The sequence below is a fragment of the Antechinus flavipes genome, chromosome 4 (assembly GCF_016432865.1).
Source record: "Antechinus flavipes isolate AdamAnt ecotype Samford, QLD, Australia chromosome 4, AdamAnt_v2, whole genome shotgun sequence".
Classification (NCBI taxonomy): Eukaryota; Metazoa; Chordata; class Mammalia; order Dasyuromorphia; family Dasyuridae; genus Antechinus; species Antechinus flavipes.
The window spans coordinates 430,162,101-430,187,165 of NC_067401.1; positions in this window are offsets into that span (position 1 = coordinate 430,162,101).

The window sequence follows — 25,065 nt, forward strand, 5'->3', positions numbered from 1 at the left end:
ATTGTTAAATTTTTAGTGTGAGCATTCATATTTTAGAAATTGGAAAACATTATAAATCACTACTTAATTTTCTTATTTTCTAAAGTAAGAAAATGATGGAGAAAATGTTAATGCAGGTTAAACTTAAAAGTGTGTTGGTGTGTTAAAAGTTTTTTTTTTAAGTTCTCTCCTACAGAGCCATCTGAGTACAGTGGCAGGATAAATCAGGATGATTGGTGGTGACCCTAGAAGCAGCAGGAGATCTTAGCATTTTAAGCTAAGCTCCTTCCCAGGTTTGAGTTTGTCTGAGGCAACTTAGATTAGTATTAAGGCTAGGTTAGAATGAGGCAAAAAAATGGTCTCTTTTATTTACTCAAAAACATCAGCAACAACAAAAACAACACAAAAACAACAATCTAGAAGGAGAAGACCCTTAGGTTTTCTGGCCAGAACAGAAACATTTTTTTTTTACATTCATTCTAGACCATCTGAACCTAAGCAATAACTAAGTGAAGCTTGATCTAGGACCCATTATTGGCCAACCAGTGAGAACCAGAGTGATTTGGGTTTAAAGAAATTGTTTTGGTATGATCAAATTGCTCTAATTGAATCCCAAAGGATTTTTATCAAAGCCTGCTCTTCCATTGTTATATTTCAAGAAGTAAAAACAATGAAACTAGATGGAGGTAAAGAGTTAATTATTGGAGTTGTGAACGAATCCAACCATTCTGGAGAGCAATCTGGAATTATGCCCCAAAAGTTATCAAACTGTGCATACCCTTTGATCTAGCAGTGTTACTTCTGGGCTTATATCCCAAAGAAATACTAAAGAAGGGAAAGCGTCCTGTATGTGCCAAAATGTTTGTGGCAGCCCTGTTTGTAGTGGCTAGAAACTGGAAATTGAATGGATGCCCACCAATTGGAGAATAGCTGGGTAAATTGTGGTATATGAATGTTATAGAATATTATTGTTCTGTAAGAAATGACCAGCAGGATGAATACAGAGAGGCTTGGAGAGACTTACATGAACTGATGCTAAGTGAAATGAGCAGAACCAGGAGATCATTATACACTTCAACAACGATACTGTATGAGGATGTATTCTGATGGAAGTGGATTTCTTTGACAAAGAGATCTAACTCAGTTTCAATTGATAAATGATGGACAGAAGCAGCTACACCCAAAGAACGAACACTGGGAAACAAATGTGAACTATCTGCATTTTAGTTTTTCTTCCCGGGTTATTTATACCTTCTGAATCCAATTCTCCCTATGCAACAAGAGAACTGTTCGGTTCTGCAAACATATATTGTATCTAGGATATACTGCAACATATTTAACATACATAGGACTGCTTGCCATCTAGGGGAGGGGGTGGAGGGAGGGAGGGGAAAAATCGGAACAGAAATTTATTAAATTTATTAAATAAAATTAAATTTATAAGAAACAAAATATCTTATCAAGAACTCTAGTAACTCAGTGATGAATGCAGGAAAGATTTATTTTATGTTCATGCAAGAATGGGTGCCTAGGTAAGTAGACATACCTTTGAAACGCCAAAGGCAGCAATTTATTTCCTATCTGAAGCACAAGTCCCTCCTCTAATTATTAATTAATTAGATGTTTTGAAGTTATATGACATAAATCTCCATCTCTCATTACATAGTCAGGACCTGTCCCATAGGAGCTTCTATTCTACAAGGCAGAATGTAACAGAGGAAAGCTAAGGGAAAAAAATAAAAGAATCTTTTCAAACCTCAAGCCGCCACCCCTGAACACAAAAGCCAGTTCTTGTCCTCAAGGAGCTTAAATTCTTTGGGTAGAAGATAAACTCCACCCCCTGATTATTCTTTGATGTCCTTATTGGGGTTCAGTTTTCTAATTTAAATTTCATTTCTCCAATTTTATTTTCATAACTGTGGAAAACAAAATCCCCATCCATTTCTTACACAAACATTCTCATCCCCACACAAAACTTTATCAGAAGATTTTTCCTTGGCTTGTTACTCCTCCTCCAAAAGCTAGATAAAAATTCTAATAGTGAATATGGGCAAATAAGTAAAACATGTCTCTGTTATGCATGCCCCCATCTCTCACAGGAGAAAAAACAAGTCTTGGGAAAAGTAACTTCCTAAATTTAGATTTTCAAAGGCTGTTGAATGTGTTGGGTTTATTTTTGAACTGATAGTTACAGAAATTCTCTTACTAGAAAAATAACCTCAAGAATGCAATATTTTCAGGCAGAGGAATGGGGAAAAGCAATGAGACTGATATGACAGTTGAGAAATATTTGACAAAATAAAGAAAAATGCAATAAAACATAGATAATGATAATATATGGTTTTCTCACTCAATCTGCACTCATGGGAATCCTTAGCTATGATTTAGTGACACCCATTTCTATTTGATTTTGACAACTTTGCTCAAATTTATGACGAGGAGAAGGGATATTTTGCAATGATCACTCTTACTATGTCATCTTAGTAAATGCTTTGTCTTCAGTTAATAGAAACTGCTATCTGAGTGTTAAAAGTAAACTCATTAACAGGAAATCATGAACTATAGTTGTTGTCAGTATGGAAGTATGAAGTAAATCTTGTACCTGTGAGAATAGACACCCTGTCTTGAATGCCCAAGATCCTTTAGAGAAAAATGTCATTGTTTTCTTCTTTTCTTTTAGATTGTCATTAAACAGTTATTTCCCCAATGTGTTTACTTTTTAAATCAGATCAGTTTCTCTGAGATGACTCCCAAATTGTTTCATGTTCAACTACTGATATCTGTTATATTATTTTTTCTGTTGCAAAGATGGTTACATATATTTAGGTACTATATGGTACTTCCCTAAAAAACTAGTGTCTAGTAATTTGTCCAGGATATACTATAGGCGTTCATATTTTTTGGAGAAGATTTAGAATTCATTGGTTATCGTGTCTTGAGTCCAGATGGCTTGTCTATCATCCTTAATGACTACATACCCATGGCTTAAGATCTGCTTAATAACACCGAAGTTCTGTGTAATCAGTTAAAGGTATTTACTCCCTTTTATGAGTTATTATACCTCCTTGCAGGATTTCCTGAGTTTGTTTTTTTTTTAAGCCATTCTGCTGGTCCTGGTGAGAAATTAGGTCAGACCTCCAGATGGAATACCATATATGATACAGGTACCCAGACGAATTTCTCCTGAGTATAGCTGGGTTTCTCACCTGAAGATGATAGGGTAGAGTCTAGTCAATCTTAGAGCTATTATTCTTATTGAGAGTCTTGTTGTGAATAGATTTTTTTCCTCTGAGGGAAGTAGGATGATTTTTTTCTACTTTCTTTTCTGTATTATTTTTGGGTTAAGACATGTCTTTGTAAACACCAAGACAAGAAATTTGTTGGGGACTAGAAAAGACATTAAGCATAAGGGTTTGCTTAACCTAAATATATATGGACATGAGGGATACTATTACACAAAAGAGAGGCTATTCTCCCTTCTAGGGGAGGGAGAAAACAATGCAAAGGCATGGAATAAGGAGATGAAATGTGATGTATGAAGACTAGAGTAAAAATCATTTTAGCTGGACACTGGACTATGGAAAAAGGAAGTAATATGTGATGAAATTGGAAAGAAAAGCTGAGGTCAAGTTGTCAAGCTTTGTTGAAGAAATGTTTGCTATTTGAGGGGCAATGTGGAGACACTAGAGTTTATTGAGTGATGTGATCAAATCTGAGCATTTTGACAACTATGTGTGAGAAGAATTAAAATGAGGAGAGAATTGAAACAAGAGTCAATAATAGTCTGAATCAAGATGATGGTTTTGTAAGTAGAGAGAAAGGATTGCTACTATGGAGATAGGAATAACAAGACTCTAACTAAATAGATATGTAAGATGGTGGAGAGTGGTTTGAGATTGACACAAGGTTAGGAATTTGAGAGACTAGAAGAATAAAATAGAAAAAGGGACAGATTGTGAGCAGGGGTAATGAATTCAGATTTGTATATGCTGAATTAGATAGTATCATCCAGTTCTTCCCTTTAAGGTTCTTGGGGAAATTATACATAAATTAATTTGGACTGCATAGAATTGACCTAGTTAAAGGTTGGCTTCTGAAGTCCTTTGTAAATCTCATATTCTGAAATTCTGTTAAGTATATAAGAACTTGAGTAGGAAGGAAACATTACCAGGTAGAGAGATCAGAGAAAGTTTTCCCCACAGCAGGTCTCCAGAGTTGAATTTTGAAGGAAGCTAATTGATTTTAAGAGAGGAAGATAGGGAGACTACATGGAAATGTAGGAGAGAGCATACTTAGCCCAAGGCACTTGCTCCTGAAAGATGAAATGCCAAGTTCTGAGAATAAATTGGCTGAGATAGAGGGTCAGAAGGTCAATAATCTTGAAACAAAGGCTGCAGACAGGTTGAGTCTACCTCTACCTAGAAGTGAGCATATTTTATCCTATATGGCATAACTAGATAAACTTCAAAGATGACATATATTTTTAAAAAATCAAGACTATTATGCAAGTAACCCTAGTTTTTCTAAAGATAATGATGCTAGCCAATCAGATGGAAGCATTTCTCCCCCTCTCATTTCCAAGTTCAGGCTAGTTTTCTCTCCTTTCTTAATATCCATTTGTATACTCACCTCTGGCCGTATCATGAGCAAATTTCAAACTTGGATACTGAGAGAATGCTCCCATCGCTAATAGAAAATGGAACTTATAGAGTGGGAATATTTTTTCTTGGGCAGGGAGAAACTGATGGGTTCAGTTTGACATTCTGGGTTTAAATATCCAGCAGGACATCCAGGGAAACAGAAACTGATGAATTTAGTAAGGTTTGGAAAACAATTTAGTTTAACCTCCTCCCATATACATAAATTCCCTTCTGAAGCATACCTGAGAAGTAATCAAGCATCAGTTTTAAGTGCACTAATAATAGCGAACTTACTATCTCATAAAGCAACCCATTCCAGTTGTTAATGTAAGTGGATATTGTCTAGGACTCTTTTAGCTCATGTAGATTATATATATCCATGAATCCCTGCAGAGATGTGACTGTCAGGGGGGCAAGAATAGACATCTCTAGAATCAATTGCTTGCCACTCTTCTTTGGGGAGACTGATTCCTGGAGAGAAAGAAGGTTGGAGTCATAAATTAGTTACTTGACTCTCCCCAGAAATAGGCTATAATAATATTTATTTTAATGAAAATATTAATATACATGGGATATTAAATTAAATATTGTTACTCTAAAGGAAGTATTCTAAAATTTAAGCTAATTACTTTATTATTTTTCCCTGAGAAAGGTTCCAATTCTGCAATAAACATGTATAGCATATAGCAAAGATATCCATTTATCAAAATAGCCAAACAGAAATGAAAAGATGAAATTTTTTTACCAATTATCAATTGAATGAAGAAATAGATGGCATGCAGATACATTTTCAAATTATAAGAAGTTGGAAAGGACATATTACATAACAGAATCATCATCTAAAATCTTCTGATAGCTCTTATGGAACAAGAGGCCAACTCTGACAAGATAAAACTATCTTGAAAAAATAAAAACATAAAATAGACATCACACAAAGTAAATGAATTTTTCCACTGGAAACAAGACAGAGTTTCAGATCTCAACCAAGTGGAAATTTCCTGACATCTTTAATGTAAAAGACTAGTATAAGATAAATTTTCAGCTCCTTTCAAGTTGGCTTTTTCTCATGGCCTTTTTCTCTCTTCCATGACTTGAAGAAAGATTGAAACAGTGCGTCTTTTCTCTTGATGGTGGAAGTGTCTTTCTAGGCACTTTTCTTCTCTCCAAATCTCACCAGCTCCTCTGTGCCTCATATAGATGCAGGGCATTGATTGAACAGCCTCTATCAATAAAAAAGAATGTTATACAACTTGCTCTTTGAGCCAAGAGTTACACTATATTTACCCTGTTTATATTTATATATGTATTTGTTGTTTTCTTTCCTAGAATGTGAGCTCCTTGAAAGTATGGATTATTTCTCTCTTTGCTTTTTGTATCCTTAGCATCATGCCTGGCACAGAGTTTGTTCTTAATAAATATTTGTTGATTGGTCATTTTGTTTTATTTTTGGTGGGATCTTCTCTTGAATGCTACCCCCATGAAGACGAGGTTAATTGAGTAATTAGTCTTCACCAATGAGGAGAGGGGTTTATAGAATTATCCCTTTGAATCAGGGGTTATATCAATCAATCCACTAACATTTATTAGATACTATGTGTCAAGCACTATACTAAGAACTGGAGATATAAAAACAAAAACATAATACCTATTCTTAGTGAGCTCACAATCTTAGAAAATTCTTTCAATATTGAACTGAAAAAATATTTCTTTTAAACTGTTCCTCATGTCCTCTGGAGTCATATTGAATAAACATATTGTCATCCTAAAACTTTTTAACATTTATGAAAATAATGATTATTCTTCTTTAAAACAAATGTAATAAGTGGTGTAGTGCATAGATTTTTAAATTTGGAGCCAGAAAGATTTGGGTTCAAGTCTCATTTCATATATTAGCTGTATGATCATGGGAAAATTATTTAAATCCTCCAACTCCCAATTTTTTTTTGTGTAAAATGGAGATAATTCCTATTAAGACCTTCCTAGCTGGGCCATCAAAAAACATCAAAAGCTTAAGTAAGATAGTTATAAAGAACTTTGAAATTGTTCAAGAACTATATAAATATTGCTTAAAATAGTAATTTTCCTCTCTATCCTTGTTTCTTCAAACATATCAACATCCTCATTTCTTTCATCCATAATTCTATATGCTCCATGTGCATGGTTTCAAGGTCCCTTATCAATCAGTTGTTCTTTTCAATTATTCTTGTTTATTAATATTTCTCCTAAAATATATAGACATGTATCTGAACACAGAACACCAAATTGGTCTGAGCAGTTCAGAACACAGTGGTACAAATTTGGATACTCTTTTTAGCCAAAAAATGCCTTAGCTTTTGGGAGTGACATATTATACTTTTGACCCAGAATGAGTTTTCAGTTAACTAAAGGTGAATACCTAATCACACCTTTTCTGTTCTGTGCTTATGCAACTTATTTTCTTAAACTTAAGAGCCAGATTTTACATTTGTTTCAAGTTAGTGTTATCTTATCAGACTTGGCCTGATCTATCATGAGATTTTAGATGATTTTTCTACAATCTAATGTATCCTTTCCAGATTCCTATAATTTGAAAATGTATCTCAATTATCAATTCTCATATTTCTTCATAATTGATATGAAGATATCATTGGTATGATATTTTATCATAATTGATAAACCTTTTGAACAGAATGGGGTAAAGAATCATGAATCAAACCAAAAGAAAGCATTTTTCTGGGATGACATAATTCCATTAGCTAATATTCTCTAGATGCTGTCTAATTAGTTATATAATCTACCTCCATATAATTATTCATGCCTTTATGTTTCAAATATCTTCCCCTGCAACCAGCCTTGGTTGTAACTCACTTGTGCCCTTTCAGATCTTAAGATGTCACCATTTTACTATGTTTCTCATGTTCTGCAGTTCCCATGTCCTCTCATGAGGAAAGACAATAGACTTTTGTCAACAAATCACTCTTCCTCTTACTTAATTAACAGCAGACCTTATCCTTTAGGTATTTCTTAGGATCAAGAATCTTGGACTAGCAAATAATCTCAGAAGCTGTCCTTTAAAGTTCATACCTCTGCAGGAACCCTCTTTATGATATCCTAAGCATATGGCCATCCAAATTTGTCGATGCTTTCTGAAGAAGAGAAACATCTTTTAAGGTTATCCATCCTGTTTTTTGATAATTTTAATTATTGAGAAGTTTTTCTTTATCCAGAGAAGCAATAACTTTTCTGAATCTTCTACTCATGGCTTTACTTACACCCTTTGAGGACAAATAGAATAAATCTGAATACTCTTCTACATGACAACCTCTGGAGATAGCTGCTATAGCCTCCATTAGCCTTTTATTTTCCAGGCTTAATAATTCCAGTTCTTTAGTTCCTTCAATTAACTTTTATATGACATGACATCCAAGTACCTTAATCCTATTGATTGCCCTCCATTGGGCACCACATGGTCAATTAATATCTTTTCTCAAATATAGTACCAAGAACTAAACACAATACTTTAAATACCATAGAAAATAGATAGCAGTAAAGACATTCAGAAATTCAGAGGATGCAAAATCCAAGAAAGAAGTCAGGAATGAAATTTATGACTTTAGTAGATAATAGTTATACAACTAACCATACAAGATATGGATAATAAAACAAATGAAGTTTAGACATTAACTTAGAGAAGATGAATATTTTTGCTATACATGCAGACGTACATATACATTTTAACATATATGTACGTATATATGATATACATATACATATATATGTGTGTGTGTGTGTATATATATATACTCATGTAGGCACATATACACACACATCAATGCATATGGTCAGTAGTAGATTTTTAGGAAAGGTGAGGGAGAAGTACAGATTTTTCTAGTTGGTAAAAAAAAAGCAGAAGACAAAAGAACTTGTTCAATATATTTGTGAATATGTCCTTCAAAATAAATTCCATTGTAATAACAGATTTATATGATAATAAATACAACAATAGACAAAAACTCCATTCTAACAGTTAAAATGACCAAAAGAATAGTGCACTACCTGATGAGGTTGTGGATTACTCTCCCTGGAGAAGTTCAAACAGGCTGGAAGTTCCTTTTCCTCTATATGTCCTCCTTTCCTTATCTGCTTCTTTATCCTTATCTCGCTAATTTAACAGTGTTGCTATAAGATGACTTAAAGTGAATTATCTGTATCCTTCATATCATCTAGCCAGGACTTTGCAATCAATCACTAAGCATTTGTCTAAATGCCTATGAGGCATTACCACTCTACTAGGTACTGGGAATACAAATGCAAAAGTGAGACATTCTCTTCCCTCAAAGAACACATTCATATTGAGTTTTCAAAAATGCTTCTTGACTAAAACCTGAATGAATAAAGGGCAATGCTAAAATAGTGCTTTAAACATTATAGCAAAAGTCCCCTCTTAAGACTGTTTTAACCAGAACTGAACACCAAAGGAAGTAATACAATAAAATAGAGTAAGAATATATACAAAAGAGTAGGAAACAATTCCATTCTCAATATCTATTATTCTAAGCAGCTAGATGGCTGCAGTGTAGTAGATAGAATACGAGGTCTGAAGTCAGGAAGATTCATATTCATGAGTTCAAATCTGGTCTCAGACATTTACTAGCTGTGTAACCATGGGTAACTCATTTAACCCTATTGACTTTAGTTCCTCATCTGTAAATTGAGCTGGAGAAGAAAATTTCTTTTGCCAAGAAAATTCCAAATGGGGTCATGAAGAGTTGAACAGGACTGAATTGAAGAGTAAAAATCAAGACAGAATGTTAGGAAACAGTTCCAAATGCAGTCTCTATTATTCTGTCAAATTGGGTCTAAAGGGAATGGGATTAGAGTAGTAGGGAATCAGCTCTTTGGTAACAGTACAGAAACCTCAGAATTGCTGTGAAGTACTGTTGAGTGCCCTAAAGAAATCAATTTAATCTTTGGCTCAGAAATAATATCTTGCTTAATGAAAAATCAAGTATTACTAGGAAATGAAGCAAGGATCAAGAACCCAGTAATAGATATGTCTAGACCACACAAAGCATTAGTACATATTTTTACATGTTGCTAAGAAACCATTGCTAAAGGACATGAAGTAGATTTCTTAATCCATTTATCACCACAAATGTGTAGGTGTGGTACAACAGATATATCGACAGAAAGTCAATGATTGACTTTATTATAATAATATTAATAATAATAATAATAATAACTTTCACTTATACAGTACTTAAGGATTACAAATTAATTATGCAAATCTTATCTCATTGAACCATATTATTTGATCTTTATTGGTAAGATGAGTAAATACGTGTTATACCCATTGTATAGATGAGAAAACTGAGGCAAGAAAAGAATTCAAGTGATTTTTCCAAGATCATATTAGTAGTTTATGGTAAAACTACAACTCTTTTGATAATTATAATTACTTCCTTCCCTGCCTTTCCATCCAAATAAGAGAACAGGCCTTGGTTCTAGAGAAGTGATCAGTAGGAATCAGCCTCCTCTTATTAATTTTAGATAGGATAGTGAGTGGCACAGGATGAACCAATGTGGTTACATTGCAATATGCAATCCATCTTCTTATATTAACAACCTGTTGCCCCAACCCTTTTCTGAATGAACTTTTAAATTTCTCTCAAAGGCATTGACATCATTCCTTCATCATTTATTTCATGTTCACTATGATCTTTAATGCAATATCAGGGTCATCTTCAATTCCTCATTTTTTTTCTCATCCCACACTTACAATCAGTTACATATGATGAATTGTTAAAAGTTTCCATTCTTCCTCCACAATATTGATTACATCAATTCTCTTCTTTAGTCACAGGATCATAACCCTAGTTTGGCTCTTCACTACATCCCTCCTGAATTACTGCAATAGTCTGCTAATTGTTTTCCCTTCCTCAAGTCTCTCCCCTCTCCTATCTATCCTCCACAAAGCTGCCAAAATGAGTTTCTCAAAGAATAAATTTGACCATGTCACTTCACTGCTTGATGAATGCCACTGGATCCTTATTGACTCTAGGATCAAATATTTTATTTTTATCTTATTATTTTTCAATTTCTATTTTTTGTGTAAGTTTTATAATATATAATAACTATCAGTTCAGCAGTACATACTTTCACAAGTTAATATAGGATATATGTTTAAAAATTTTTGTGAACAGAAATTCATAATTAAAAAAGGTTTGGAGACCATTGGTCCAAGGCATAAAAAGTTCAATGAATGAAGAGTTGGGGATCTTTAGACTTTAGGATTCTAAATGTTCTTATAAAGACAATGAAATTTATATCCACATGCTGTATCTTTATTGAATGTCCTTTTCGTGTTATTGTGAAATCAATTACTTTTGCTTAATGTTATTCTGGCTTGTGAGTGTCTCAGTCCCAAGTTTGAACTATCAGGCTCTTTGGTTTGTCAGGAAAGTTTGGTCTAGGACAATATGATTTTAAATAGCTTTTGAGATTCCTGCTAACTCTGTGAGTCTTATTTCAGTAACTATGAGATAGTTAACAGAGTTCTGAATTTAAAGCACAGTGATCAAGGTTCATATCTTTACTCTTCTACTTATTGTCTGCATTAACTCAGCTGAATCACTTCATCTTTTTGGACCTCAGTTTCTCAGTTTCCTTATCTATAAAATTAGAGAATTAGGAAATTAAGATTACCCCTAAGGTTGATTACATGGAATTAAAAAATTTTGCACAAACAAAACAATGTCAAAATTAGAAAGAAAATAGGAAACCGGGGGAAAATTTTACAGAAAATTTTTCTGATAAAGACTTCATTTCTCAAATATGCATGGAATTGAGCCAAATTTGTAAAAAAATAATTGACAAGTGGTCAAAGTTATTTTCTTTGGTCAAAGAAATTATAGAGTTGTTTTCAGAAAAAGAAATCAAAGCTATTAAGCCATATGAAAAAGTACTCTAAATCTCTAACAATTAGAGAATTGGAAATTAAAACACCTGAGATGTCATCTCATCTTATGAGACTAGCTAACACAGTAGAAAAAGAAAACTGACATGTTTGGAAAAAAAGGAGAAAAATAGCACACTAATGCACTATTTGTAAAGTTGTGAATAGTCCAAATATTCTGAAGAACAATTTGGAATTATACCCAAAGGGTATAAAACTACACATATCCTTTGACTCAGCAATATTACTACCAGAGAGATCAAAAGAAAAGAAAAAACTTATATGTACAATAATATTTATGAGCTGTTCTTTTTGTGGTCGCAAAGAATTGGAAATTGAGGTAATATTCGTCAATTAGGAAATGTTTAAACAAGCTGTAGTACTTGATTGCAAGGGAATACTACCATTATGATAGAAGTTCATAATAGAATAAGAATACTAAAAGCAATTGTGCATTTATGTAAACAATTGGTAAATATGTTATTTATCAGTATTCCTATCATGTTATGTACTTCTATTAAAATAGATAAGGAAACAAGATAAAAGATTATATAATTTGCTCAGGGTCCCAAAGACAAGAATATTAGAGCTGAGATTCAAACATAGAATTTGTAATTGTTAGTCCAGTACTCCCAAAGTACCAAGTAAGACTCATTTATAAAATTAGAATCATAGATTCTTATCACACCCTAGAAGGCTTTTACAAATGGGAGGAATCTAATGGTCATCAGTTTACATGGCAAAGAAATAGTGACCCATAGGACAGAGTGATTTAGCTCAAACTAGGTAAAAACAGCAATATGACTATATTTTTTAACTTTCTTTTTTATATGAATTTGATGATTATCACCAACAAAAAAGGCATTTCTTCACATATAGTAGAATGGAAAAAAGGATTGTATATGAAAATAAAGCTCTCTATTGTATATAGCTTTCTTTTTAAAAAGCATATCTGTATTTCTTTCTGGCTTTCTTTCTGTTTCCTGCATTTAAAAAAAAGATGTCTCTGTTACCCTCTTTTCTTCTTTTACTTTTTTTTCCTTTTCCTTTATCTATAGCTAATCTATTTCACCTGTTCAAATCCCCACTTTGAAAAAAAAAGAAAACTCTTGGAACAAATATTCATTTAGCTACTTTATTTCTAATATATACAAAAAGTAAAGCAAATAATGTTTTTTTTAATGGGCTTCTAGTAAAACTTCTATATTTTATACTGATTTGTGCTTTTTTGGACAAAAATAATAGTAAGCCAAACAATAATTTCAAAAATAGGTTGTTAGTAAAATTTTTAGATCTTAAATTGACTCTTTTTTAAGTTTCTTTTTTTTAATCTTTTTAATCTAATGAGCTATTAGATAAAATATTCTTTTGAAAATGTCCTCTACTGATGCACACAGACAATTCCTTTACAAGTTGTGGTTTTAAAGAATTTTCTGGGACATGCTTAGAAACCAAACAATTTGTTTATGTGTATACATATACATATATATATACACACAGATATATACATGTATATATCTCTGTGTGTGTGTGTGTGTGTATCTACACATACATATAGAAGCAACTGACCTTGCAGATGTTAGCAGATATATCTTAAAGACCATGGATTCCCCCCCCCCCAAAAGTCACATATATTAACAGCATCAAGTAAAGGACAGTGGATACTGGGGCATCAGGCTATTTTTAGTCTTACAATATTTGAATTCAAATTTTGTTATTTTTCAACTAAGCTTTTTGTCCAATGAGAAAAGATTGAATACCTTGACAGAGGAACTAAATGAATCATATCAAATTTGACATTGTTTTTAAGTCAAACCAAAATAAAGAAGGAAATTGTAGCTAAAAGAAAAGTTGACTAGGGTACTCCTTGGAGATACAAGGAAAAGAGTTGGTACAATAGTTTTTTTCCCAAACAATTAAAAGCTGTAAGAAACATTATTATATGGGAAACTTAGTCATTGCATATTGTAGTACTAATGATCAGTATTTACAAAAAAACACCATGAAAATAATTGCAGTTGATGCACTAACATTGGTTTCAGAAGATTAAATGGCAGAAAAATTCTTCAAAGAACCACTATCCAAATCAAATCAACATATATTTGACTTCAATGAAAAAGAGGGACAACATGATGATGGGGAAATATATAAGGGAAAATATGGTTAAGGAGAAATAAATAAAAGGCTTAGATTTGTGTATTGTACAGAATCTTCATGTCTTTATAACATGAATATTTTAAAACAAAAAGATACCTGTAATCACCCAAAAAGTTTGGTCTATCCACCCACACAGAAACACCAAGTGGATAAATAATGTCTGTTGCCCAGATTTCTTCCATCTATTTGAATGGACACCTAATAGTAGTTTTCCCAATGTATGCATATTTGAGAGAAAGCACAGACAGATAATGAATGAGCCCACAGTTGGAAAGGAGGTGGAGTATAGGCTACATTTTTTTTTCTTCAGGAAGTTGAACTGCTGTTTTACTATCCCCATGTTTCCCATGAAAACAAAAGTCCACCTTTTCTTTAAAAAAGTATAAAGATGTTATTGAAGTGAGATGTACAACATCACTGCTTCTAAAGTATTAAAGATAAGTATCATAAAAAAAACTCTGGTAATGAAAAGATGAGTGACTCATAAGAGTGAGCAGATTATAACATATGATCAATGAATTCCAAAGAACAAGAAGAAAGCTGTTCATGTACCAAGAACAAAGGAAGATAGGTGAACAGCCAGAGGGTTCCACGGCTACCTTTGTAATGTTGAAAGAAAGTAGAAAAGGTCTCAACTGTTTGGGATGGAAAAATTGTGGCATGGAACTTACTCAGGATGGCAATAAGATCCTCATATTTCCTCAATACCAGGAGGCTGAGGCAGTCTTGCAGATTTCTGTATCATTGGAGGGAAATCCAAAATTGGTGAAAATACAAATCCATTTAAATTTTTTGCCCTTGATGTTCTCTCTAGTCACACATTCAAATGACTGAAACAAACAGAGAGATCTATGAAGAAGAGTGCTGTGTAGGGGATAGGATATGGGCTTATTAGAATGTTTTCCTAGACATATTGCTATCCCTTTCTGATTTAGAAAAGTCTTTATAAGCAAAAAGATTTCCCCTGGAAAGCCATTCTTAGGTGGAGTGGGGTGAGGTGGAGTCATCACTTGGTCATGATTATAACAAATGTACCTTAGAATTGGTTCCATAACACAGGCACACATGTTTCTTCCTCCCTTATCTTTTAGACTATTAAAAATGTTCTATATCAGACCTTATCAGTGCATCTTGTAACCAAAGATTACATTATGAAGATACTGGAGCCTAACCATTGTTTTTTGCTTCTTTTTACCATGTGACCAACCTATCTTATTTTTCTGTAAAACATTTTTCTTTTCTTTTTTCTTCTTGAAATTTTTTTTAGATTTTTTCTTTTATGACATTCTTTATGCTGCTTCTTCTTTATACTTAAATATATTTGAATTTTGTTGCTTTCTCTTCCAATATCAAATATTAAATGTTTAACAACCAATTCTCTAAGGGGAAGCACAGAAAGACTTATAATAACCGATGTAGAATGACAGTCAAAAAATGAAAATCTCTTCCTTTTCTTTCTCTTTCTTTGCCTCTTTACTCATTGACCCTATCAGCCTCTTTACTCATTGACCCTATCAGCTTCCATGTATTTAATTATCATCATTTCCACTTTCTGGCTTCTATGAATCTAAGCTAAAATCCAGTCTTCCACTAGAAGACTTTCCCAATTCTACTTAATTCTAGTGCCTTCTTTCTACTGATTACTTCCTATTTCTCTGGTATATAATTTACTTGTACAAAGCTCTTTAGATATTATCTTTCCCATTAGTCTGTGGGATCCTTGAGAACAGGGATTGCCTTTTATCTTTTTTGTATTCTCAATGTCTGGGATATAGTAAGTGCTTAATAATTGTTTATTGACCAACTAGCTGACTGATTATACAGTTGATTACTCAGCCTATACATTTAACCCTTGTTTTGCTTATGATTTCCAATCCCATATTATCATCTGACTATTGACATTACTGCTAACTCTCTCATGGACATATCATCCTCATATACAATGCATATCTCCTTTTCTTGACTGCTCTTTTCTAAAAATAATAACTTCATTTTCAAAATGCATGCAAAGATAATTTTCAACATTTATTCTTGCAAAACCTAGTGTTTCAAAATTTTCTCCTTTCCTTCCTCCTTTCCCCTCCCCTAGACACTAAATAATCCAATATATATTAAACATGTTCAATTCTTCTATACATATTTCCACATTTATGTTGCATAAGAAAAATAAGATCAAAAAGGGAAAAATGAGGACAAAAGAAACAAAGTAAGCAAACAACAACAAAAAAGTGAATATACTATGTTGTGATCCACATTAAATCCCCACAGATTGGATGAAGATGGCTCTCTTCATCACTATGGTTTGAATCACCTCATTGTTGAAAAGAGTCAAGTCCATCAGGAAACTCCTTATTTTGGCTGAAGGCATCACTGCTTCTTCATTTGTCTATGTTGATAATCTTGACATTGTCCTTAATCCCTAATCTCACTTTTGAATCATTTGTGATAGTTTTGTTGATTCTGTCTCTACAACATCTCTTAAATTCATCTCTTTCTCTTCATTTGTGTGGCCACCATTTTAGCTCATTGCCTCTTGCCTAGACCATTTGTCATAGAGTTCTAATTGTTCTCCATACCTCAGTCTCTTGTTTTTCCAAATTATCTTTTATTATATTTTACTGTCAAATCAATTTTCATAAAACCAGGTCTGATCATGTCACTGCCTGCTCATTATAGTCCATCAACTCCCTGATACCTTTAGAATCAAATGGAAATCCATCTCTTTGGTTATCAATAATAACATTGATTTAGATACTAAAGACATATGAAGGGCTTTTACAAACTGACTCCAACCTCCCTTTCTGGCTTTGTTATACATAACTTACCTTCATTCACTCTGTGGCAACCAAACTAATCTTTTTCTCATAACTGAGACATTATCTTTCATTTCTGTATCTTAGCACAGACTGAAGTGCAATTCCAATTAGCCAGCCATGCTAATTCAAATGCCAAAAGTACATTTGCTAAATGATTATTTTATAGACAATTCACACACAAAAGGCAAGTTAGAAGCGATACCAGCATACTCCCAAGTTTTCTCTCAATAACTTTGGAATGACTTTTAAGACATGAAAGACACTGACACAAGGCCAGCATAGCATACCCATATCAAAGAAGGTGCTGTACTCTATGAGCAAAGCAGAATTGCAGAAGCTCAAAAGAAACATAAAATGTACAAATTTAGAAACCTCTCCACTGCAATTTGCTTATATGAACTATCTATATCCAACTTATAGTAGAGCATTATGAGCTTGTAATGATTTAATCAGCCACAGTTGGCTATATTGTACCTTAATCCTGACATAGTGATGTCATTTTTGGTCTTTTTTGAGTATGAAGAATAATGGCCAATTATTGTTGAAAACACTATTATATTTTTAGTTATCCAGGTCAGCAACCTTAATGTCATCCTTAACTCCTCACTTGCTCTCATCTGTTATGTCCAGTCTGTTATATCTAGTCTGATGTCATATCCAGTCTGTTGCCATGCTTTGTGGTTTATACCTTCACTACATCCCACATATACACTATACTCTGGTGAAAACTCTCATTACTTCATGTCTAGATAACTGCAATAACCCTTTTGTTTGGTCTCTACCTCCATTCTATTCTAGCCTTCATCCAGATGTCCAAATGATTTTCTTAAATTTGTAAGTCTGACTGTTACATCCTCAATTGGTACAAGCCAGTGACTCCCTATTACCTCTAGAATCAAATATAACTTTGTTTTGCTTTAATTAAAAGCCCTTCACAATTTGACATCTTCCTACTTTTCCAATATTCTTATACTTTACTCCTTCTTCATATTCCATTACCCAGTTATCATTTGCTATTTCTTGCATATAATACTTCATCTCCCTACTCTACTATATTTTAACTTGAAACCCCTGTGACTTTAATTCTTTTTTTCTCATTTCTTCCTTCTGGCTTTCCTGGATTCTTTCTAGACTCATCTCAAATTTCACCCTCTGGAGTCCTGTCTTTCTCCCCTAATTCCTCTGAATTAACGCCTGGTCATTGAGATTGCATTCCATTTGTACTGTATATATTTTGTATCTATATTTATTTGGCTGTTTTATCTTTCATTAGAATGTGAACTCCATAAGAGCAGGGTCTAAAGCAGGGGTGGGGAACTATTTTTCTGCCAAGGGCCATTTTGATATTTATAACATCATTTATAGGCCATACAAAACTATCAATTTATAGAATTCAAGCAATGGGAGGTTATTGCACCTAGCTTTCAGCTCATCATTGCCTGAAGTTGCTTTAGTAAATATTTCAGTGGTCCTTATATGGCCCACAGGCCAGACATTACTTACCCTTAGTAAAGAGTCAAAGGTAGGAGAGTAGCAGGAGAAAGAATGTCACAAAAGAGGGAAGTATGATCATAAGCACTGAAGTTCTTCCTAAAGAAAGAGAAGATGAATGATCTAATTAGAAACCATCTCCAAGAAATGAAGAAAAAGATTCATGGATGCATCTAGGTGGGAGAATGGTCAATACATTTTCAAAGAAGGAGAGAAAAGCAGTGACAGTTAGAGCTCTTACTGAGGGTCATGAACACTGCTGTTCCCTTCCACCCCAATCAGATAACAAAGAGATCTGCTGAGTTGCCAGGGCAAGTATTCCAGATGTAGCTAAAAATCTCCTAAGACTTGTCAAAACAGATGATGATTACACACTTCTGTTGACTCATTTGGGCACAAATGACACTGCTAATATAATCCAGAAAGCTTTGCCAAAGATTATGAAATCTTGGGTGAGAAACTGAAAACCTTATGGATACAAATGTGTTTTCTCAGTACTATAAAAATAAGGGATTTAGGAAAAATAAACAAACAGATTTAGGTAGTCCATGGTGATTAAAAAACAGTGTTGCAAAATGGGATTTAGATATCTGGACTAAGGTTTAAAATAAGAGAATGATTGGTTTTTGGCCAGGGATGAAGTATACTTAACAAAATCTCCTAAGAATGTAATTGCCTTGTGTTTTACATATATAATTAAAAGGACTTTAAGCTAAAAAGGAAAGGATGATCACCTTTTCTCTTTGTAAATGCCCATAATGCTTATGAATTGACTCATACTAGAATTTTCACAGGAACTTAAGCCAAGGTTACATTGACCTTTAGTTTTCAGAACTTATCATTTTCTCCCTGTCCTAGGTCCTCCATTTTTCTCATTGCTTTTTAAACTTTTGACATTTGCCCTTCTGGTTTCCATCTATTCAAGGGAGAAAACATGATTTACCAAACTATATACCACAGAAAATAACTCTATTTTAGGAAAAATACTGGTTGAGATGTTCACAGAGTTATAGGAGATAGAATTTAATAAATAAGTTAAACACATCATTTTACATATATATGTAAATATGACCAAATCATGACTGTAGAGAACAGCATGCTTTTGATTTATGAAAGAGTTCAAAAGCCCCAAATTCTTTAGTCTATATACTTTTAAGTGATAAATATACATTGCATGTCTCAAGCTTTCTCTTATTTTTAGGTTTGTATTTTCCAAGAAAAATGCAATTTTTTGCTTCACTGCCTGTTACAATGTATTTTTTATATATGGCAGGCTTGTATCACTTTTGCTCATTTTATAGGATCATGTAACATGCATTTCATAGGTCAGATGTATTTTAGAAGTTATCTAGTTCAACTACTTCATATTATTGATTAGGAAAACAAGTATGAAGTAAGGATGTTTACTATCATGATTAGTATTCTGTACAATACTAGGAATGCTACCAATTACAATAGGACAAGGAAAATAAATGAAAGGAATAAGCAAAAGATATAGGGAAACAAAACAATTTTTTTTATTACAGATGCTAGGCTTACTTAGAAAACCCTAGAAAAGTCCATTAAAGAAACTAAACAAAAAAATTTCAGCAAAGTTGCAGGATAGAAAACAAATTTACTGGCATTTCTCTAGATAACCCACAAAATCCAAATGGAGAAGATAGAAAGAAATGCTATTTAAAATAACTATAAACAATATAAAATACTTGGAAGCCTACATACACACACAGGAATTATAACAACACTATTACAAAACACTTCATACAAATAAATACAACCCTAAATAACCAGAGAAATATTAATTACTTATGAGTAGGCTAAGTCAATGTAATAAAAATGATAATGCTACCTAAATTAATTTGTTTAGTGTGATACCAAATTACAAAATAATTACTTTATGGAGCTAGAAAAAATAACAAACTTCATTTTCAGAAACAAAAGATTAAGAATATCAAGAGAATCAATGGGAAAAAAAAAAACAAAGAAAGGAGAACTAATAGTACCAGATCTTAAATTATACTGTGAACCTCTAATGATTGAAACAGTTTAGTATTGAATAAGAAATAGAATGATTAACCAATGGAACAGATTTAACACAAATAGAATAGTGAAGTACCTTAATTTCATGTCATATATAGATTGTTTGAATGAAGAAGGGAATTCAAATTCAGCTGAAAGGAGCTTTGGTGAGGTTTGAGAGTTGTAGTTAAGGGTTTTAAGAACTGTCATCTGACATATCAGACTTGTACTGCTTGATGCTTAATGATTAATTAGGAAAAAGTGGATAGAAATTGAAGAGATAAATTTAATCTTGATATTAAAAAACCTTCCTAATATTTAGAGCTATTCAAAAGTAAAATGTAATAAATAGCTTTAGAGGGGTTATGGCTTCTTTGTCTTTAAAGATATTAAACAGAAGCTTACAGACTACTTGTCAGATAATCTTTATAAGGGATTCTTTCTAACATGTGGAATGGACTGAGTAGCTTTTGAAGTCATCACTCAATTATTCTACAAAAATATTTAATAAACATAATGTTATATCAAACACTGTGCTAAAAATACAAAAACAAACACAAAGTAGTCACATATGGAAGAATGTTATTGGGGGGGGGAAGCAACAGACAATACATAATTTTAAAAAGTTATCTAGAAACTCAGATGAATCTGTGATTTCATCATTTTTAAAGTTCCTTCCAATTATGTACATTGAACGAGTCACTTAACTGTTTGCTCAATTGTGTTTTTCTTTTAAATTTGATAATATATTTATTAGAATAAGAAATTATATTTATTCAAGATTAGAAAATAAAATGATTAAAAGGATCTGCATACAAGTTTTTGGTACTAGAAATACTGTTGTCTTTCAATATATTCTGTAACTAGATTAAGAGGAAGATAAATGTGATGAACTTTTATAACTTCTGCCCCTCCTGTGTGTCTCTTGTCTCTATCCTAAAAATTGACCACAAGGATTTTACCTAATGTTACTAAGTGCCATCTTCACTTTCCTCAGATACCTGCAGGATAATAGTGGAACATTCAAGATATATACTGTCATTCTTCACACTTAACTTATGATCAGTTCATTATCTCTTACTATGATATCTATTTAATCCTATAGTTTACTCTTCTTCTTTCTTCAAAATATCTCATTGTTTATATGCTGTAGCCTGTGTAAACTTGCCACTTCACTATCCTCTATGTAACATTTACTTTTGGTTTCTTGTAAATTTTTGTATTCTGTGACTCATACTCACACAAAAGAACCAGTAGAACATTAGTATTAAGAAGACTGACATTTGTTCTGGGAGAAGTGTGAGGTCATCAAAGTGAATTTTTAGATTTAGTTTAGATGATCCAGCCCCCTATCTTTTCCCCTTTGAAATCTGAGTGCATGAGTGCAGAAGGAAGAGAGAGATAGAATGGTATAAATTATTTCACATGAAGAGGCAAAAAAGACCTATTACAGTGGATGGGAAGATGAGAGGGTGGCCAACGAGCATCATTTGAATCATACTCTCATCAGTTTTCACTCAAAGGGGGAATAATATATGCAATTAGTTGAGTACAGAGATCTACTCAAGGAAAAGGAAGTATGGGTAGGGATTATGGGTAGGGACTGTCACTGAATGGGTATAGCCTAAGTCAAATTGAGACCTGTTGAAGATCTTAGCTTAAAGAGAGGCCAAGGTCTCCCATTTCATCTAGGACCATATCCAGTCATCTTGATCTATATTTGTCACTGGACCCAGATAGTTCTGGAGGGGAAAATGAGGTAGACCTTGCACAGCCATGTCAAGGTACTACTTTCCTGATGTCATGGTCCTTTTTGAGAATGAAGGACAAATAACAGGGACTGACAAAATGGAGGGCAAATCAGGGGAGGTGGTAGACAGAAGTAAAATATTAGGGAGGAGGGAAAGGATGAAAGAAGAGAGAACAAACAGCAGGAAGAATAGGATAGAGAGAAATACATAGGTCATGCTCATAACTGTGAATGTATATGGGATGAACTCAAATAAAAAATGGAAGTGAATAGCAAAGTGGATCAAAAACTAGAATGCTATAATATGTTGTTTACAAGTAATATCTCGGAAGCAGAATGACATACACAGAGTAAAGCTAAGAGACTAGAGTAGAGTCTGTTATGTTTTAATGCAAGTTAAAAAAAAAAAAGCAGGGGTAGTAATCCTGAGCTCAGACAAAGTAAGAATAAAAATAAACCTAATTTTAAAAATATAAGGAAGGAAACTACATATTGCTAAAAGGAAGCATAGACAATGAAGCAAAATCATTACAAATTTATGTGCACCAAGTGATATAATGTTATGGGCCAGAACTTGAAACAAGATACTAAGTGGAATTGAGGAGACAATGATTAAATATAGTTTAGCATTGATTTAATCCTACAACAAATAATGTGATGGGCCAGAACTTGCAACAAGGTACTAAGTGGAATTAAGGAGACAATGGTTCAATCTAGTTTAGCACTGATTTAATCTTACAACAAATAATGGTTTCCTAGTGATTGGTTTGTACTCAGTGTATAGCACATAAGCAAGAAGCTCACAGGGCCAGAAAGAACAAGTGCATTAGAAGCTCTCAGGAAGCTGAGACAGATTCCATCGTCCACCTTTGTGGTGGCTGAAGGCTGAAATACAAACCTTTGGAGTTGGGGAGATTCAGAAGCCAGAGAAGGCAGGTGGGAGCTCAAGCTCACAGAACCAAGGATAGAGATAGACCTCAAGAAAACGAGCTGAACCCCAAGTGAAGGAGACAAGACTTTAAAGGAGACAATAAAGGATTTGGATTCTGGATGCATATGTGGTGATTACCTGAACTGAAACAAAGGCTGCGTCCAGAGACTCCAAGAAAACCTCAATAGAGAATATTACATTTTAGAGAGAACATTACAATATAGTACCCAAATTCTTAAAGGAGAAGTCATGTGAGTTACAGGAAGAAATAGACAGCAAAACTATACTCCTGGGGGACCTCAATTGTACCTTCTCAGAACTTGATAAATCCAACCAAAAAAATAAACAAGAAAGAAATTAAGGATGTAGATTAAATATTAAAGAAGTTAGATATGACATGCTTTTGAAAAAAATGAATGGGAACAGACAGGAATACACCTTTTACTCAGAGCACATGGTAGCTACCCAAAAGTATATATAATAGGTTTAAAAAAAAACCCTTAAAAACATACATAAAAAGACAGGAATGTTAAAGATATTCTTTTTGTATCATAATGCAATAAAATTACATTCAGCAAAGGGGAGTGGAAAGATAGATTAAAAATAATTCAAACTAAATAATCTACTTCTAAAGAATAAGTGAGTCAAAGAACAAATCATAGAAACAATCAATTTCATCAAGAAGAATGACAACAATGATACAATATAATGAAATTTATGGGATGCTGACAAAATAGTGCTCTAAATTCTTATATCAACAAAATGAAAAAAGGACAGATCAATGAATTGGGCATGCAACTGAAAAACTTGAAAAAATAAGAAATTAAATATCCCCCATTAAACACCAAATACTAAAAACTAAAGAAGAGATTGATAAAATTTAAAATAAAAAATAATGAGCTAGTAAATAAATCTAGGAGTTGGTTTTTCATAAAACCAATAAGATATCTCACTTGTTAATTTGATTTTTAAAAACAAAGGAAAAAAACCAAAATATTCAGTAATAAAAAATAAAAAGTATGAAATCACCACCAATAAAGAAGAAATTACAGCAATCATTAGGAAATATTTTGCCCAAGCATATGCCAATAAGTCTGATAATCTAAGTGAAATTAATGAATATTTGTGAAAAAATGAATCACCTAGATTAACAGATCAGGAAATAAAAACCTTTAAATAATCCCATCTTAGAAAAATGAAAGGATGAAAGAAGAGAGAGAACAAACATCAGGAAGAATAGGATGGAGAGAAATACATAGGTCATGCTCATAACTGAATGTATATGCGATGAACTCTCACAAAAAATGGAAGTGAATAGCAAAGGGGATCGATTCAATTGAACAACTCTTTAATGAACTTCCTAGGGAAAAATCCCCAGGGCCAGATGTGTTCATGAATGAATTCTACCAAAAATTTAAAGAACAATTAATTCTAATACTTCATAAATTATTTGGAAAAATAGACAAAGAAGGAAACCTACCAAACTCTTTTTATGACACAAATATGGTTCTCATACCTAAACCAGGAAGAGTTAAACAGATAAAGGAAATTATAGACAAATTTCCCTAATGAATATTGATCCAAAAATTTTGAGCAAAATACTAGCAAACTGATAACAGCAATATATCACAAGGATTATATAGTATGACCAGGTGTGATTTATATTAGGAATTCAGAATTGGTCCAACATTAGGAAAACTATCAACATAATTGACCATATCAATAACATAATCAACAAAAATTATATATTATTTCGATAGATGCTGAAAAAGCCTTTAACAAAATATGGCATGCATTCTTATGAAAAACACTAGAGAGCACAAGAAGAAAGGAAGCATCCCTTAAAAGTATAAGTAGTATCTATCTAAACTGTCATCAAGCATTGTATGTGATGGGGATAAATTAGAACCTTTCCAAACAAAATCAGGGATAAAGCAAGGATGTCTTAGTACTATTTATAATACTAGAAATATTAGCTATAGCAAAAAAAGAGAAGAAAAATAAATCAAAGGAATTAGAAAAGGCAATGGGAAAACAAAACTGTCATTATTTACAGGTGGTGTGATGGTAAAATTAGAGAATCCGAGAGCATCAACTAAAAAATGACTCAGAATAATTAACGTTAGCAAAGTTATAGGATATAAGATAAATCCACATTAATCATCAGCATTCCTTTATATGACCAACAAAAAGCAAAAGCTAGAAAGAGACATTCCATTAAATAACTATAAACAATATAAAATACTCAGGAATCTGCCTATGAAGACAAATACAGAAACTATAAAACATTTTTTAACATAAAGACAGATCTAAACAATTGGAAAAATATCAATGTCCATGGGTAGGCT